General features: G+C 34.8%; 1 protein-coding gene across 1 annotated transcript in view; it reads right to left on the reverse strand.

Annotated features, from left to right (window-relative positions):
- The window catches only part of LOC120961603 (homeotic protein ultrabithorax), a 270,884-nt gene that overhangs the window by 145,922 nt on the left and 104,076 nt on the right, over positions 1-20,886 (reverse strand). The window contains exon 4 of the transcript XR_007452173.1: positions 4,213-4,834. The gene's annotated coding sequence lies outside the window, so the exon portion shown is untranslated. The remainder of the gene's footprint in view (positions 1-4,212; positions 4,835-20,886) is intronic.

Below are 20,886 nucleotides of genomic sequence, written 5' to 3' on the forward strand. Positions count from 1 at the left end.
ATCCACAATCGCAACGTGATTCAAAGCGTATATTTTCTCTTTCTTTAAAGCATTCTCTCGCCAGAGAGCCAGTTGAAATGCATTTATCTAGTCGCAAAATGCAGTGGTGATGTCGCGGGTATAAACTAATGCCATAAAAATAAACCATTTTTTAACATTGATTGTAAAAGAATTTGTTGAGAGAAGATAGTCCAAATACAAGAAGAAGTCTTTAGCTGAGTTTTGCGGTGTAAACTTGTTATTGTATTTAAAAATATTGTTTATATTTTAATATAAATTAAAATATTTTAATTGTTATGATATTATTAATGAAATCTATTCAGTAGGTTTATCCATCCAGTTATAAATAGTTCAATAAAAATTTATTCAATTTCAGCAGTAATTTGTTAATTAAAACACGGAGATCCGATTTTCTTTAAGGTGTTGTACTGTAATATACAAACAGTCATAGTTGATTTATTTTTTCAAATTTATTCAAGATCAATTTTTTCAAAACGACAATCAAACTACAAATACTTTTTCCTCAAATTGAGAACCGAGAGATTTTTAGAACTTTAAGGAATCATGTCTTGTCAATTTTAAATTTTTTCATGCTTTCTAAAAGATTTAAAAATTGTTAATTTATAGCAAAATTATTATTATAAACAAATAAAAAATTGATTCACACTGCCAAAAATGACAAGATTTATCAGCAACCATTGTATATTAAAATTTGCCCACACGATTTGCTGTTATAATGATAATTAAACTATTCGTCACATGTATAAAAGACGCAGCACTAGCTATCACTTACACTTTTTTCAGGAAGAACGATCTATGATTAAGCTACAAATTGAAATAAAATTCAAGGTTCGCTTTAGGAAGTAGACAAATACGCTCAATACCTCCTCCTCCTCCTCAATACCCATGAACGTTTCTAATTCTATGTCCCCTTAACAAAAGTAATCACTTTACTTTATAATTTAACCCATCAATTTTAGATTTAAAAATGAAACCTTCCTTCACGTAATTGGTAATTTCAACCCTTATTCTAACGAGTTGTTTGCCTTCAGATCAATCTTAAATATTTTTTTAAGTTGTATGCATTATTTTATGATGCATTATTGGTTTCTTGTATCTGTTATTTTCTTCCTTTTTCGACCTGCCTGGTCTTACCAACATTTATAGGCTACTTGCGATTACTACAACACGCATCCGAAAATAAGAACATCCGTCCCAGCTACAGGTGAACGTTACGGATGGAAATCGATGTTTAGTAATCTTGAAAGAAGTGATGCGTCTAGCGTGTAATATTCAGTGTGTAACAAGACTACTCAATATTATGCTCTATGTAAATAAGTACCATGTAATATTTTGTTTGCTTACATAAACAAAAACAAAAAACCATATCATGTGTTTGCAATGTGTGTGACAAAAACATTTCACAATCCATTATAACTGCGTTTTCAGTATGTCAAATGAATTCTTACTCACCTTAATTCTCTCTTCTTCTTTACACTATAATCAGACGAGCAACTATTAATAGCCTCGTAAAACAATTTAAAAACTGTAAAAACTTTTATTTCTGTCATAAAAAATACTACCCCTCAAAACAGCAGTGAATAGCGGCCGTATTCAAAGAGAGAGTGTTTGTTTCATGTTTCATGCTTTGTATTCACATTCATGAAACTGTTTTCTCTCGCCTCCCTGTAAAGCAACGATGGTAGTTTAATGAGGGGCTAATAAATATTACTCTAGCCTTGAATACTATAAAAAATTGCTACATTTTTTGCAATTCAGAGTTTCGTAATATTGAAAAAGTAAAATTCAAATTCATCGAGCGGGGATCGAATACTCAAGAATTCAGGTCAACTAAGCCGATCAGTCAGCGTAGTACTTGATCCACCACTGAACTGATGCAAACAAGATAGACACATTACATAGTCGAATTAAAAAGAGCAAATTATAATTGAGTATCAATACCGCTCTCTTGTTTCCTATTTATATTACTCATATTCATATTCCAATGCCCTGAACAATTGTCTGGACCTCCATTCTTTGGATGATTAGGGCCATAATCTCGCATTAACTAATCGCTGCTTTAATTTATTATTTTATAATTTCAACATATTTACAGCGATTCAATTTACTATATTGCTACCAGTGTTGTACCAAGGAATCACCTTTTATCTTTTTAACTTTTAAACCTTTTAACCCAGTATTTATTTTTAGGGTTTTTTTACCGGTTTTTTAACTTTTTCGTTTTTACCCAGGTAAATATTTGGTATTTTCGTTTGAATGATATTTTAAATGCATTTTTGTCACTTATATTAAAATAATTTCTCAATAGTTTATGTTAAATATATTTTTCTATAATTTCATACGAAATTTGTTTACTTATTTATTCGTTTATTTATCGATTTGTTTGTTTGTTTATTTATTATTTATTTATTAATTTATTTACTTATTTATTTGGTTATTTATTTATTTATTTATTTATATATTTATTTATTTATTTATTTATTTATTTATTTATTTATTTATTTATTTATTTATTTATTTATTTATTTATTTATTTATTTATTTATTTATTTATTTATTTATTTATTTATTTATTTATTTATTTATTTATTTATTTATTTATTTATTTATTTATTTATTTATTCATTTATTTGTTTATTTATTTATCAATTTATAAATTAATTTATTTATTAATTTATTTATTTATTTATAAATATATTGATTATTTTTTATATATAGATTCATTTATTTATTTATTTGTTAATTTGTTTATTTATTTATTCATTCATTAATTTATTTCTTTATATATTTATTTATCAATTATTTATTTACATTTTGTTTTATGTATTGATTAATTTTAAATTTTATTATATTAAATCATAAATTCATTTATTTTTAATTAATTTATTAGTATGGTTATTAAACTTTTTAAATTTAATCAAGATTAATGTTTTCAAAACGACTATCTGATTATTTATAAACTAAACAATTTTAATCATAAGAGCAAATACTTTTTCCTCAAATTGAGAACCTAGAGATTTTTTAGAACTCTAAGGAATCATGTCTTGTCAACAAATTTACCGTTACCCGTTACATTTACACGGTGGCTTAGATAAGATCTAATTAGATCTTATAAGAAATCTTGGCAACTAGGATCTGATATAGAATAGGCACCCCGAAACAGATTACCTACTGATCGAACTGGAAAATTAATGTTCTTACAATTAATCTTACAAACACGGTTTAAACAAAGACATATATTCCCCAGCATAGATGATGATTCAATAAACTTAACAGATTCTCAAGTAAAATACTAAATGCATACTACAGATGAGTTTATGCTGTTTTCCTAAACAACGGTCAAATCGTATTGTTAATGTAAAAGGGGTGTGCCTTTGGCAACACCAAACATTTTTGCAATTAAAACTTTATTTAAATTACCTCTAGAAAAGTGACGTATTTGTAGGGTCAATTGAATAAAAAAACTATGTTCACTGTCACTGACACATTCAATTGCAAAAAATGGCACAAAAGAGCCACCTATATTTGTTGCAAGTGTGGCAGGCTTCATTTGTAACATAATAGTCTTGGCTGGCCATATTAAAATGATTCTTGATACGATATAATGATATAAAATGATTTATACATGGTTGTTAACATGTCCACGATCACTTCAAACATCCTTTGGATACCGTTCTATCTTAGCCATGTCATATATACCAATTTACCATCAAATATGCAAAAACTGACATTAGGTGTTGCGCCATTGAAAAAAATACCCGAATTTTTTCCCGAAATTGAAAATACCCCTTTTGGCACATCCTTTATTGCTACTTATGATACACATGCGACATATGTGCAGTGGAGCGCTGTTTATTCGGGTACCGGGTGCTGTTTAAAAATGACAATGCGTTATGAGGAGAATATTTGAAAAAACTGTAATCAGAAAATTGTCAGAACAAAAAAAAAAATCTAATTCATGGCAAATTTCAAATATTCTCAATATATTATTTGACTCATTATCCGTGTTATTCGCATATCCGGGCAAGGTCAAGTCCCGATGTACATATAAATCATTCACAAAATTAACTAATGTTAACGTCAATTAATATGAATATTATGCATGCAAGTTTCGTGAGCCCGTGAAAAAATTCAATACATTATAAAATATTTTGAACATTTATTATTAAAATAGTTATATGATAGCCTTACCTGAATGATAAATAAAGCATTGTTCCATTCATGATTGATCGTCACCATATGATGTTGTTGGTGTCGCACAGTAAATTCACTTATACAATCAGGGCCAGCGCTTTTGTTTTAACATTTGTGGCTTCTTTGTAAAAAAAAATATCTTTTTGCATGATGATATTTAAAGATATTTTTATTGCTTCACAAACCATTCCAGCATGGCACTTTACTTAAACAGCACACTAAATGCCACAATTATATCATAAACAAAAACAATACTAATATTTGATTTTTTTTCTATTTCAAGTAACATTCACACATTTAACTAATTTTTTAATACTGTTGCACTTATGACTTCTATTATATCTTCATTGACACATGTACACTTCGCAATTACCATATGGTCGTAGCCATAGCCTTCACGATTTAATAATTTAATACACTTATTTGCATGAGCTAAATTATGCAGATTTATTTTTGCAAGATCATGAACAAATAATATAAACACTTTATCAACATCAACACTAAAGAGACAAATGAAACCATTCAAGTCTCTTTTAAAATTAATAAATAACTAAAACACGTCACATCGCGTTGTTCACTCCTTATAACAGACGAATTTGCAGAATAAAACGATGGGTACCTGGAATGAAAGCATATACATTTGTTGAAAAACTGCATTGATGTTATCATGTTGACTTTTTTTAATGCATATTTATATTATATGGTAGTACATTTAATATTTGGCTTCATTCATCAATTACATCAATTACTTCAAACGCAAATTTAAAATATATTTTAAAATATATTTGTTGAATATCAAATGAATCCTACACGATGATTCTTCTTCTTGGCGTAACAACCTGCACGATCATACCGTCCTATACAGGCGTTTGAGACTTATTAGGTACCACATAACCAAATAGCTACGTGGGACGGTCTATAAGAGGTCTGAACACACCACCATCTTGAACGATGAGTAGACGACTTACCACGATGCGAAACACAATTAAACCGTAGTGGAACGCATTCATATCGTAGTGACATGCGATACACGCGATTTGAAGCAAGAGACACGAGATACAACCGAAGCTGGAAACAGATTTAACACCAACCTAATTCCTTTCAAACAAACTGAGGATGAACGGATGGCAAGACTCGAATATTAGCAACGATGAAGACTCGAATATTAGCATCGATTTGCATTTGATGGCAATATGGCACAACTTGTAATCATTTAAGTGTAACAATAATTTTATCCAAATCCATAGATGTGAATGTACCACAACATCTATTGTCGGTTAAGTCCTGCCTGTACCACAAGTAAGTGGGCTTGGCTTTCATTTATTTATTGATTACCCGTAGCAGGATAGCCAGTTCTACGTATAATGCGGTGCACAGTCTATTCGGGGCTTGAACTCATGATGGGCATATTGTTAAGTCGTACGAGTTGACGATTTTCAACGAGGCTGGTTTGTTCTACAAACATGTATCACATAAAGCATTTTTAGATAATTTGACAATCAAAAAATACATAAATATTCATAACTACCCAATACAAAGTTCACTGACATGTTGCACGGATAATAAAGTAAATATTGTCTTGAAAATGACGATACTCATTTGGAGCACAAACTTAGAGCCAGCCTGTTCAATTGGAAAAAATAGTGGATATATAGTGAATGTTATATTGTATGAACCACAGGTCATAAAATAAACTTGGATTAATGTTATCCTAAACCGACACGCATGGCCCTATTTATAAAAGTTTCTTATATGATTTACCATTGTGGTTGTGTTTGTTTATGTTTATGTTTATTTTTTATAAAGTAATTTTGCCTCATTTCTTTAATAGATTTTAATACTATTTTTCTTTAATACTTTTGTTGTTGTTTCTATATTTTTATGTATGTCTGTCACGGGAAGTCCAGTAGCCTTCGGTTACTATTTTTCCAACAATCCAATTTATTTGCTAGATGGTTGGCGGGTCCAGTACTACAGTCATCAAAACGCATGACTTAACATCATGCCAGTCGAGGGCTCAAGCCTCATATAGACCGCCACCCTGTAGTAAAAGCTTGACTATCCGGCTAGTTGACTAATGACTAGTGCTATATAATTTTGAAAAGAATTTATGGATTTGAATTGTAGGTACGATTTTGTCAATCGATTAAAAATAGTGCTTAGAAAAATAGTGTTAAAATGTTGAGCTGGCTTGAGAACCCTGTAAAGTATTATAAAAGTACTGTTAGGATGTTGAGCTGGCTTGAGAAACCCTGTAACCGTGGTATAACCTGAATATAGACAGTCATTTTTCGCGAAAATCCAAATGAGATCGATAAAAAGAGTGAATGTATGAATAAGTGCGAAATTCATTTTCACACATAGGGTAATTTGCCAGTTGTTGCACACTTAAGAAAACAAAATGTTTCATATGTTTGAGATGGATAAAATCACAATATGAATGTTATGCGTGCCTAATATCCATCATTCTTCTTCTTCTTTTGACTCGACAACCGTGGGCGGTCAAGGCCTGATTGCACCACTTGTGGGCTTGGCTTTCAGTGACTTATTGATTACCACCATAGCATGATAGTCAGTCCTACGTATGAGGGCACGGTCCATTCGGGGCTTGAACCCATTACGGGTATGTTATTAAGTCGTACGAGTTGACGATTATACCACAAGACCGTATACCACGAGATGTATACACTATATACATCATTATTGTTAAAAAAAATAATATGTTTATTTTATTTAAGTCAGAAAATGTTAGACAAATGTCAAGAAATATTGATTCTCATACCTTTTCATAGATCCAAATATTGCACACTTACAAAAACTCCAAATTCTATTATTGCACACTTCATAACCAATTATTGCGCTCTTTCTAATTCACTGAAACCGAACGAAAAATAGCCCTAAACTGGATTTTATCGAATATTGTTTAGGATCATACGAAACGCGGTTATATTACATTTTTGTCCTTGGTTCATGCCGGAATTCCGCAAAATAAATAGCGAGCTTGCACCTGCAACCGTACGCCAATTGTAAACAAAACACTGTCAAAATGATGGCACGATGAAAAAGGAAGCTTTGAGCTGTACAATAAATAGGATCGAAGCACTGTCTTTATTCCAAATATTAAACAGTGGATTAAACGAAGTGTTTTTTTTAAGTAAATGTTTTTGTGGTTGAATCATGAAAATTAACTATATTTTTTTTTTTATTTAAATCAAAATACATTGGCAGCGACCTAAAGTCAGACACCACATATTTTTAAGAATTGGGACCCTTTCCGTTTGAAGCTCGTAGGCTGAAATTTCAGCCTATCAGCTGTTTGCATTGTATAGCAGTTTTCGAGCAGCTATCTAAGTGAGTATAATATACAGGTGGGCTTATCCCAAAGGTGTATGAATTTAGAAGTCTGATTTTTATCGCTTCTGCTTCTTAATGAAGATTTAAAGAGTGTTTTGAGTATTCGTCAAGCCTCCAGAAAGCTCGTTAGAGCAAAAGTTTTCACTCGTTCTTTCAAAAAGTGATATTCAAATTTTTTTATTAAAAAAATGATATGAGACCACCTGGACTACATACACTTTGATTCCAGATTCGATCACCTGATTTATTTAATGCACCTTGGGATAAATGTAAACAAAAGCGTGTTTTCGAGCAGGTACTCGAATATAATTCTAGCTTTGTGGCTAGAATAATCTAGACTGAAAATGGCAGGCTAGTTTTTTGTGTGGTTTTGTATGGAGTGTTTACATGATTTCAGCCTTCAACTGTCAAACTCCATACAAAAAACTAACTAGAATCGTGAAGGCCCCCATTATCTGACTTTGCGGCACCTTCGATTCTCTAGATCACTTATCGGAAACTCTTTTCACCCATTGGTGTGGACACTCTTCAGCTATGTTCCTGGAAAAAATTAAACTGATGATCAAAATGTCAGATCGATGTGGACATTTGCGTGCGGTGAATAACAATGTTCACATTCGAAACCGACTTCGAATACTTTATATTACATGACTTATTACAAAAAAAGGGAATTCAGGCTCGTACCATAACTGTAAAGACACTTAAGCAGCTTAAGAGCAATAAGTCTGGGAGCAGTGATGGACTGGCGGCCGAACTCTTCAATATGGGGTCGGAGAGGTTTACTGTCGAAATGCATTAGTTGATCGTGAAAATCTGGGATCAGAAGGAACTACCAAAGGAGTTGAAGCTGGCTGTCATTCACCAAGTCTACAAAAAGGGCGACAGACTGGATTGCTCACAGTCCCTAATACCACCTACAAGATCCTGTCCCAGATCCTGTCCTGTAGACTTGCGCCTCTTGCTACAAATTTCATCGGCAGCTACCAAGCTGAGTTTGTTGGAGGCAAATCCACCACCGACCAAATTTTCACGCTACGGCAGATTCTCCAGCATTGCCGAGAGCGCCAGATCCCAACGCACCACCTGTTCATCAACTTTAAGACGGCCTACGACATCATAGAACGGAAGGAGCTGTGGAGCATCATGCAGCGGTACCTATTCCCTGGGACGTTGATCCGGCTGTTAGAGGCCACCATGAATGGGGTGCAGTGCAGGGTGAGAGTATCGAACTTGATTTAGGGGGGGGGGGGGGGGTCTGAGGCAAGCTAACGGACTCTCCTGTCTGTTGTTTAACATTGCCCTGGAAGGTGTAATTCCAGGCGCGGGGTTAGACAACGACATCCGTGGCACGATCCTCTACCGGTCTCTCCGATTTCTTGACTTCGCTTATGACATCGATATCATCGGTAGGACAACAGCGAAGGTGTGTGAGGCGTACCCGACTTACCCGACTCAAACACGAAGCAGCAAGAATATGATTGAGAATCAATGCAACGAAGACGAAGCTCCTGCTTGCAGGAGACTCAGTGTATTACTTGACGGCGACAATCTCAAGGTAGTAAAGGAGGTTGTGCTATCTTGGGACGGTCGTTACTTTGGACAACGAAATCAGCAGGGAAATCTGGAGGCATATTGTGCCGCGGAATCGTGCATACTATGGGCTGAGATCTAGAAGACTTCGAGCCCGCACGAAATGTGAGATACATCGCACATTGATTCGCCCGGTAGTCTTTTATGGACACGAGCCCTGGACCATTCGAGGGGAGAATGCAAACGCTCTGGGCGTGTTTGAGTGACGCATCTTCCGGACCATTTTTGGCGGGGAACAATTTGATGGACTGCATGTTCTCAGTGTGGCACAGTGTGTTCAGAAATGCGCCGCAGATTAAGCTTTGCATCCGATGAAATTAGTTATCATCAACGTTTTCAAGCATCATGCCATAGGCATTGTGGGCATTGTTTAAGACATTATCGGGAAGGTATCCCATGGTCTTGACATAAAGTGTGAAACACTGTAAGCGAGTAATTTCGAATTTTTAAATAGTCATAATTGTTAAAAACACGAAAAGAATGATTGGGTGTTTCCAGTAAATGATGTACACAAGGGTTATAACTGTAAACATTTTGTTCGGCTGTATGTCTTCTTCGTGGAACAGTGTGATTGAGAAATGTGATGCAGATCTAGCATTGCGTCCAATTAATTCAGATATCATCAACGTTTTCAAGCATCAGTCTTGAAATTGGAAGGCTAAGACAGATTCAGGAAGCGGTTTCGCGGCCTTGAGACAGTGAAACACTTTATGAGTTAAATGGGAATAAATGTCAGACTTATACATTTTTAAATTAAAAAAAAAATCAAAATAAATATTTCGTACAGGGAATGGTAGTTTTGAGAGACAAAATAGTATATAATAGATATCAAAATAGATTTCAAAAAATAATTTGAAATTGCCATAACAGCTTTATCAATTTAGTGAAAACCGATACAAAAACTTCAACACCGATATTTTTAGTAGAACCCAAATTATTGCTATAGACACATATCGCCAACGATGTTAACCACCAGTCGATAATTATATCGACCAATATAATAACAAATATGGCGGATTGTTATCGCGAAGCAGCAAATTTGTCTGGTGACGGTTTGAACTGAATTTGAACTGGTAAAACGGTGGAATTTGGTCATTTGTATCGCGAACGGCAAAAATTAACTATATCGATCGATATAACTACCAACTGCTTCGAGGCAGTTGATAAACAATACAGATCGCACGTTCTATGTGAATTAGACTCTGAATTTAAGTAATAATCATGCATTGCAATATTTACTTATAGAAAACAAAAAACTAAGATATTTCGTATGAGTTTTTAACCCTGCAATTTTCAGTGTAGATTATTTTAGCCGCAAAGCTAGAATTATATTCGAGTACCTGCTCGAAAAATGGTAAAACAAGGTGGTGTTTACATTTATCTCAAGGTGCATTCAAGAGATCAGGTGATGGAATCTGGAATCAAAGTGAATGTAGTCAAGGTGGTCTCTTAGCATGTTTTTTAAAACCAAATTTTAATATCTCTTTTTGACAGGATGAGTGTTCTTTTGTTCAAACAAGCTTTCTGGAGGTTTGACGAATACGCAAAACACTCTTTAAATCTTCATTCAGAAGCAGAAGCAATAAAAATCAACCTTCTAAATTCATACACCTTTGGGATAAGCCCACCTGCATATTATACCTACTTCGATAGCTGCTCGAAAACTGCTATACAATGCAACAGCTGATAGGCTGAAATTTCAGCCTACCAACTTAAAACGGAAAGGACCCCAATGTTAGAAAAAAATCACCCCTAATTCACCCAAAAATAAGTAAAAATTAAAAAAAAAATGGAAAAATAATTCAATTAATTGAAAACAATTTATTACGAAAATTCGTTTTGCTAATAATTTATTACTTCTTCTACTTGGTGAAACGTCCTAACTGGAGGAATTGTACTAGGCTTCAATCCACGACAGGCAGGTTTTTAATTCTCTTTTTTTTATTATGATCGTATACAATGCATTTCAATGCACCAGGACTGCTATTTAGTTTTGATAGGTCCCACAAACCCACAAGCATTTGAGGAATGACTTTACCATCATCAAATACAATCCGGAAAGGTTTTACACCTAGCTCGGAAACGTCCGGCTCCGAAGTGCCTTGTGGGCGACCGGAGCCCTCAGAAGCGTAGAAACCACCCGAAACCATTTGGAGCCTTCCATGATCACCTGCAACTGTCACAGCGATATAGAACAATACAAAACTCCCACGAAACTTATCACATTTAACAATTATAAACACATTTAAACTTAAAACACATGTTTGAGTTGCTTTATTATGCCAACAGGTTTGCTCATTTGTAAACAAACTCAAGCAAACAAATTCAATTTGACAGATGATGAAATTACAAGATCGGTTTTTATATTGGTCGATATAATTTTATCGACTGGCAAGTGAAATGCGTATACGATACCCATTCGGGTTATAAATTTATTGGTCGATATAATCAAAGCAATGGTTAATTTTTATGGACTATTTAGCAATAGGTGTCATTGTTCGATACATAGTAAAGAAATGTAAATCTGATTTTTTTCCTCCCACCACACACTTCACCATAGATGTTCTCTCAGACTGCTACAAGACCTACTCTCTATGTAGTTACGGTAGACGATGTACTAATATGTGCTGTAGTAGATGTAGTGGAGCTGGTCTCGTTGTACCGTCGTCAACTCGTACGACTTAACAATGAGGGTATAAATACAGGAATAACCATGACGTTGATGGTAAACACTCAATTGGGCATTGTCATTTCTATTTGGGCCTTGGTTACTCTTGTAGGTGTCAAATCGGTAGCTACGGTGTGTTTGATCCATAAATTTGTTTAAAAATACGTAGTTTGCCTATTGTTTAATTTAGTATACATTATTTTAAAATGTTAACATTATTTAGTTAAGTTAAGTTTAGTTTAATTTAGTATGCATTATTTTAAAATTCACCTAAGTTAACCTAAGTTCATTATATTACACCTGTTCTCACTTTCCTCTGAATCGTTATCCGGTTGCTATGGATCGCAATCCATGAGAATGGATCGCAATCAACTACGTCTGAATCGTTTGCAGCTACGTCTGAATCGTTTTCAGCTACGTTTGGATCGCTCTCAGCTACCTTTGGATTTTACGGTAGCTCGCGCAAATTTCGTTTTAGCGCACCGTTTATTTGGTGACCGCGGGACACATTTGCACCCCAAGGAAAGAACTAAACAATTAATGCATTCAATTATAAAATCTTATCGTATTTTTTATATGAAGCTTACATCATCATTCATACGATTTTGGTTATTAGACCAAGTTTTTCAAACAAACCAGCACAATCTTCTTCTTTTTAGCGTAACGACCTACGTGGTCATTTAGTCTTGTTCAGGGTTTCGAGGTATAGCCGGATATTCCATCTTTAGAATGGAGGAAATCTGTTCTGATGCGTAGAAGCAGACAAATCTGTCAAATGTTGTTTATAGCTCAAAAATGGGGTTTTAACACATATTCTCAATTGGGTTCAAACATAGAACAATACGAAATTGTTGCTTTTCAAATTGTCTGTCATGAGGAGAATCGTGAGGTACGCCGAATGGTCACGAAATAAACTTTGCGCTGCAACGAGATTTACGCGAGCTACCGTAAAATCCAAAGGTAGCTGAGAGCGATCCAAACGTTGCTGAAAACGATCCAAACGTAGCTGCAAACGATTCAGACGTAGTTGATTGCGATCCAATCTCATGGATTGCGATCCATAGCAACTGGATAAAGATTCAGAGGAAAGTGAGAACAGGTGTATATTAAAAATATAAAGCTAAATTGTATTATACGGACTTCCATCAAAAATTTTCAATAAGGTAGTTGAATCATTTTCATTTGCCATTTAACTTAAAAATAAAAAAAAAATTACAGATCAGTTTAACTTCACGCAAAAAACATTGTTTTACAATTAAATACCAAGGAAATCTAGAGTAGGCCGCATTCATTCTGCACTATGCCCGACCATACTTCACAAGACCCGAATAGAAATGACCCAATGTCCAATTGAGGGTTTACGTCACCCGAAAAAATGTTTCCGGTGACCGATAACGCTTTGATGTTGCCATATTGGCTAGGTAAATCCGGTAAGTCACTGAAAGACAACTCCACAAGTAGTGGTACAGACAGGCCTTGACCGACAACGGTTGGTGAGCCAAAAGAAGAAGCAGAAGTAGTAGTAGTAGTAATAGTAGTAGTAGTATTAGTATTTGTAATAGTATCAGTAGTTTTTAAAAAAGTGTATTTAAGGGATGACAAGAAAATAGCATAATATACAAAGATTAGTTTTCTCACCGCATTTATCATTTAAATAATCATATGTTACTTTTTGTTAAAGAAATTTAAAATTTAATGTCAGTGCATTTATCTTGCGATCAGTGTTCAAAGATTTTCCGAAAACAAGCAATAAAAGATATAAAATAAAAACACACATTCAAGATTAGGTGCATACACTTTCAGGAATTCGTAATTTTAAATAGAAGAGCTGGTTGATTACAGTGTTTTTAGACGGTTATATGAAGGCTGAAATTATAATTCTAGTTAAGCGTGTGGTTGACATGATTTCAACCGCTTACTATTAAACTTCTCAATAAAAGTTGACTAATATCGTGAAAGTTCTCAATGTTTAAAGTGTTCAAAGCTTGTCGTAAGTATGTGTACATGTAAGTAACGAGTTTGCTGTTTATGTGAGAATGGCTGCTATAGTAGCCTTGCGCATATACACATCAACAAATAGCAACGCTCCGTGAAGCCGTGCCATCGATCGGGCATAAAATGATTCTCGATGATTTTCGAAGTCCATTCAAATAATCTGTTTCACGACGTATTTTTTCACATCTTGTGCGTGGTTAATTTTTGTGGTTAATTTTTTACGCTTTCGGCGGAATATTGTTACGGTACATCTAATCCCACGGTAAGAATGATTGCTTAAGGGCAGAATGGTAAAACGCTACTAATGGTTGCTAATGGTAAACGCTATTTATCTCGTGCCATGCATGATTCCTTCCAATGTCTTTTAGTAGATTTTCGCCAGGCATGTAGGTTATTATTCTCGCAATAAAGTTCGACGCGCGTTTCTGCTCCTAATGTCAAGCAGCGGTTCGTCTTGGTGGATCATCTTGGTGTGCATCACCTTGGTGGATCTAATGCATCATCTTGGTAGATCATATATTTCCGATGCTTCATAGTTTTCTATTTTATATATATATTTTGCTGGTTCTGACTAACTTTCGGGGCCGGTCTCATGGTACTGTCGGCAACTCGTACAACTTAACAACATGCCCGTCATGGGTTCAAGCTCCAAATAGACCGTGCCGCCATACGTAGCACTGATTATCCTGCTATGGGGAGGTAATCCAAAAGTCATTGAAAGTCAACCCCATAAGTGATACAGGCAGGCCTTGACCGACAACGGATGTTGAGCCAAAAAGAAGAAGAACATTATTTCCGTTTGTATTACTAAAATACCCAACACTTTAAGTGAAGCCGTTTCTCCCGAATAAAAAAAATAATACTGTAGCGCATTTTTAATCCGCTTCCATAGTAGAGGGCACATTGATTTTATGAGATTTAACAGTGTTGATAATTGGGTTGTAGTTAATCAGATAAATGCTATAAACACTAATAAAATAAAAATGTAGACATCGCGTGCATTGGAACTGATCGTGATATTTGAAGTCACCATGGATGTTCAGCATGTATGCCGGCACTAACACTTAGGAAATTATGCGGAAGCCATCATTGTTGATATTTACCATCAACGTCATGGCGCTCGCGTACCATAAACATTCCAACAAATATATTGATCTCGTTCTCACCTACACAATCACACTGCATGCGAGAGCAAATCTTTTCAAAATGTGAATTTAGTTTCTCATTTTTCAAGAGAATCTCGCTATCGAGAGAGAGATAGAGAGAGAGAGAGAGAGAGAGAGAGAGCGAGAGAGGGAAAGAGAGAGGGAGAGAGAGAAACATATAGAGAGAAAGAGAAACAGGGAGAAAGAGACAGAGTCAGAGAGAAAAAAAGGAAATAGATAAAGAAAGAGAGAGAAAGAGAGAGAGAGCGAGAGAGAGAGAGAGAAGGATATGTTAGCTAGAACATTTAGACTGTGTAAAGCATGCTATAGCTACAGCAAAAGAGCTGAAAAAATACATGAAAGTTCAGCCCTAGAACTTTAGAAATATGGTTTCTCAGTAAGTCTGCTGATCTGTTGAAATCATTCTAAAAGTATATCAGCTTAAAATATATTCCAGGTTAGATCGACCATGCGTTAATTCTTAACAAATTAACCTCGCTTCATTTTCATTAAAAGCCATTAACTTTCTGTTGCCCTCCAATTAAATGTGATTTAATTTGGAACTGACAAATATTATTAGCTTCACTTCTTTACTGTAAATTGAATTTACTTTATCTATCGGTAAAGGTCCAAGCTAAAATTGCACAATAATTATAATTTCATAACATTATATATAACCTTCGTGCACCATGTCAAATCCTTAGACCAAGCCCATTATTTTGTACTAATTTTAGATCGACAGAGTTTGGCTCAAATGACCCCATTACAAAAATGATTGATGCCTATTCTTCTATGAATTGCAATGTCGATTTTAATGTTAGTGTGACCAAACTCAAATCATTCTTGCGAAGCGCATTTTAAGAAAAAAAATTTTGTTTTGTTTTTTCAATCGTAATTGTATTGTTTATTGCGGAAGTAACATTGGATGTTTTTGGTTATTACTTATTTTACTTCTACTCTTTCGTTTTGCTAGTTTGTTGTATTGTATTGTATAGAAATAAGTTGTGTAGACCTATAGTTGCTCGATGACTTGTATAAATAAATAAATAAACAAATAAATAATTTGCTTTCAGTGACTTATGGATTACCCCCACAGCAGGACTTCAGTTGTACGTATGGTGGCACGGTCCATTTGTCAACTGTACTACGAGTCCGTCCTAATTTGCCTAACTTGCAAACCACAAGCACATAAAGCAAAATTTTCGATTTTTTTTTTTGTTTTTATGCATAACACATGATTTTGTACTTACATTACCACATTCATTTAATTGCCCCAAATCACCATGTACTTGCCCCAAGTAATTTAAGCAGCCCCATTTTTTGGTCCATGATTATTGCACGTTATCTTTAAATTCACTTTCCGATTGGTCGCTATTTCAAAAAATGTAATTAATACACGACCAGTGATTAATTGTACACTAATTACTAGCGAAGGGGAAATACTAAACACATTAAGGGAAAGGAATCTGACAATTAGACACATTAAGTTTCTTGTTACTAGCATTCTGATTCTCATTTAGTATTCCATTATTTCTATTTCGTTAGTATCTCGACAAATTTGCTTGAACTGATCTAATCATTTGTTTTCATCAGAGTTGATAAAGACTTAACTTTCACTGTTTATGTAACGTTAAAACTAAACATGTTTTTTAATATACTTTGTTGATAGTGTCAATTTGAGGTGGGAGGAAGAAAACGGTAACGTTTCGTTATTAGCTTCCAAGTAAAACGTTGCACATGGAATGACGTCCCAGAGCAAAAATCGAAACAAAAGAATTAAATTACCATAAACTTCAATATTTATGGTCTTTTGGGGAGTCTCTTCTCTCCGTTACCTATGGCAAAGAAGCACCAGCGTCTACGTACCCCAATACTGAAAGTCGTAAGTGCCGAAAAACTAGCCTTTGGGGAGGAAGTTTTCAGTACACAAAATTCAAACGTGTTTCTTCACGAAAACGAGGTTTCATGGTTCTTTCCAACTGTTCTCCAATTGTGCACACACAACACACAAAGAATACGTGTGTTTTGTAGCTCTTTATTACATATACCGCGTTCTAACGAAGGATTCATTCCACTGTTTTCCCTCTTGTAAGCGTTTCGTTCGTTTTGTCTTGGTTTCTGAACTATCGGTTGATGATTCTTGCGTGCAATCTTTTCCGGCCCCTGCTGGGGCTTGAACATTGTTTGCTTGCGGCCTCTGTTAGTTCTTAGTGACGGTGACACGAAAATCTCATTATATTTTGCGAAAGAATGTTCCATAAGCCTGCCTTCGTTTCTTGCGTACACCCCGGGTTTTTTCGCTTGTCTGATTCGAGTTTAGTTCTTTTTTTCGTACTGTTAAGTTTTTGTGTGATAGTCCTGCTTCATGGTTAAAGGCAAAACCAATTGCCAGGAGACTTTCATGATAGAAAGCTCTATGTTTCAAGTAAAAGGTCCATAGATAACTATTGGTGCCTACTACTCATATATTTTTTTCGATTTTTCAAACAACGCACATACACTAAAATAGCGTGGGATTGTGGATTCTTTTATGGCTTGTAAAATATTTCAGCATTTTACGATTTATTTTAGAGCACTGTCATCCAAAAAGAAAAAAAAGTTGAATCAAACAGACTGAAAATCTATCGAAATTACCTCAGAATTACAGAGAGTCAAAATACACCAACTAAACCTGTAAAGAGACGATTCACGCAAAGTTCGGCGTTGTGAGGAGCTATTGATTGATATGCGATTTGTTGGTTTTAGAATTAGGCATTTGGATCTGTTTAAAAAATAGAAGAACAGTTAAGTTCATGTTTGCACGTAGCTTTGTTGCCCAATGCATTGACTAATGGCTACGTTATTACAAGATAGATTATCTAGTTTAGAAACATATAAAAATTACAAACAGGTCAAATGTATTTTAATTTTTTATTTTTTATCACATTTTTATAACAAACTGTACATTTCTTCTTCTTCTTCTGGATCAACAACCGTTGACGGTCTAGGCCTGCCTATATGACTTGTGGGGTTGGCTTTCAATAAATTTTGTATCACCCCCTATAGCAGGAAAGTCAGAGCTACGTATGGCAGCACGGTCTATTTGGGGCTTGAACCCATGACGGGCATGTTGTTAAGTCGTACGAGTTGACGACGGTATCATGAAACCGGCTGTAATTTTAGTTCAATTAAAAACATTTCGAGCTTATGACAGGCAGCTGTGTGCTCTTCATTGTTTATAAGCTTTATTACTTTTACTATTGTTTTAAATTAAATAATTTCCTGCTGTTTATATCCATAAACTTGCGAGTCCAACTATCTTATTCTTCTTCTTTGGCACAACAACCGCTGTAGGTCAAGGCCTGCCTGTACCAACTAGTGAAGTGAGCTTGGCTTTCAGTGACTTATTGCTACCATAGCAGGATAGTCAGTCCTACGTAAGGGCGCACGGTCTATTCGGGACTTGAACCCATGACGGGCATGTACGAGTTGATGACTGTACCACCAGACCGGCCCAAACTATATGTTTGTATAATTTGATTCATGGGCATTTGCCTTCCAATTATGGTTGGGTTCCTGAATGGTTCAAATTGGACCATTTTAAAACAATTTTTGCAAACAAAACTTTCATCTCTTCGACATGTTTTTTTATCTTCTTAATTTGATGTGAACCTCGTTTATATCATAAAGCGCTAATGCACAACTTTTTTCATCACCATCCGTCTAAAGATAGAAGAGGTTTAATGGGTTCGAAATGTATGTACGATGTTGACAATCGTTTAACGTGTACGAAAAGTAGTGTTACGATGTTGAGCTGGCTTTAGAAACCCTGTAAAAAATTATCCTCGGATTGAATCAGCCATCAACATTTAGTTACTCTAATTCGATGTATAAAATAAGTAAAAATGGGTAACAAAACTCTCATTCTCTCTATAATAACGTCCATCGTTAAACAAAAACTACGTTTAATTTAGCTGTTAAAATTTTCTCATGCCTTTATGTTTGCTTTGCTTTAAACACTTCGACGGTCTTTTTATAGACCTTTGCTTAATCAAGGTGCATCAAAAAGCAAACCTTATCTAAAATGTTAAAATATTCTGAATAAACATAGTTACAATATGACATCTAATTTATTTTGAATGTTCTTGCAAACAAATGAAGCAGCATTCATTACAAAATGATTGATTGATTGAAACTTTCCTAAAATCGAGAAACTTTTTGTCCAAATTTAAATGATGTTCAAGGAACAATGTATGAACATATGGTCAATGTTACTTTACCATCTATAGCCATTTACTTTTGAACGAAAAGAAGTAGTTCAGATATTCATTATGAGATCTTATATGCATTAGTGACACAAGATGTTCACTTTATTTATGCTATTTTATTTTTCCTTGCTGTTTTACTTCTATTTTAAACTGCTATGAGCGCATTTATGAATATTCCAACCTCTTATATTTGCATAGTACCTGCATAACCTTTATTTTGTGTGATAAAGAAGTACATAAGTACATCTAGCTCAATTAAATATATTCAATTGAATATTTAAAAAAGTGAAACAAACCTCGTGGACTCATGATAAACGTTTTGCAATGCTAATCCTTACATATATAACACTTATAAAGAATACAAACCGATGTATTTATTCAACAGCTATTCGTAAGATAATTATTACTGTTGATAACAGTTACACATGTATGATCCGTCTTCAGCTTAGTTTTTTCAGTATTATAATACAGAAGTGATATGCTTCAACGGTCAGAACACAACTGCTTCGATGTAAACCAGTGAGGGTATGTGTGTGTTTTTTTAATATATAAACTGGTCTATTTGGCCACATTACCGGGGAATGCAAGATCATTTTGTGGGTATTTAATAACTTTAGGATGCGCACAACGGATTTTTGAAAAGAAAACGCAAATTACAGGTGCATTTTAACTCCAAAGCACACATTAAAAGAATCTGTTGGGAATGGGTTCTGATACCAATCCTAGGACTTATAAATAGGACCAATCCTAGGCGGCAAGTGATGAAATACCTTGGAAATAAGAACCTACACTGGCCCTGGATCTAACTGCTTACCGGTCCTTTGGCCGGTCCTTAACGCTCTTCAACCTTTTTAGGATCAAGGATCACTTGGCTTTGAAAATACATTTGCCGGGGTCCACATATATTGAGGCATTTATTTTGGGGACTAAGCTCAAAGCTATTTGATCAAAAATATGTTTAAATGTTATAATAGACATGGCTGTTGAAAAATTTAATCTTGATTGTGGCATAAACAATTGCACGATATGTATTGTAATAAGCTTTTCTTTTAGAGAATCAATTCTTTTGCGGACCACTTCTGTCCACCGACCACGGGTTGGAGGCCATTGCTTTAACTGATCCTGACATCGTACCGGTCGCGGAACTGATCCCGATCCCATACCAAGCCTGGAACTGTTTCCAAATTCGTACCTACCCTGGAACTGATCCTAACCGCATACCAGAACATAAACTGAACCCATGACGGTCTGGAATCTGATCCTGGCCCTTACATATCCTGTAACAGCTACGGTACAGGAGCTGATCCCCATCCCGTACTGATCTTTAAACTGATTAAAATTTCATATCGGTCTTTGCACATCCTGAAACCACTTGTGGCTCCCATAATGGTCCATTTTAAATTGCGGACCAGAAACAATACCTGAATTTGTCTCAGTGATATCTCTTTTAAACACCGCATTTACGATAAGATATAGTAGCATATTTGTAACCTAAGGTAAGTTTACACCTACACCTACTACTGGCCTTTGAATAAAGACCTAATAACAACTGGAACAACTGAACAACATACCCATCTTGAATTCCAGCCCCGTATTCTCTAGCCCCGTACTGTCGTCCTAAGCAAGGGTGATTATCCGGCTGCAAATGATGCCGAGATTTTTTCACATATCT

Source organism: Anopheles coluzzii, chromosome 2 (genome assembly GCF_943734685.1).
Source record: "Anopheles coluzzii chromosome 2, AcolN3, whole genome shotgun sequence".
Taxonomy (NCBI): domain Eukaryota; kingdom Metazoa; phylum Arthropoda; class Insecta; order Diptera; family Culicidae; genus Anopheles; species Anopheles coluzzii.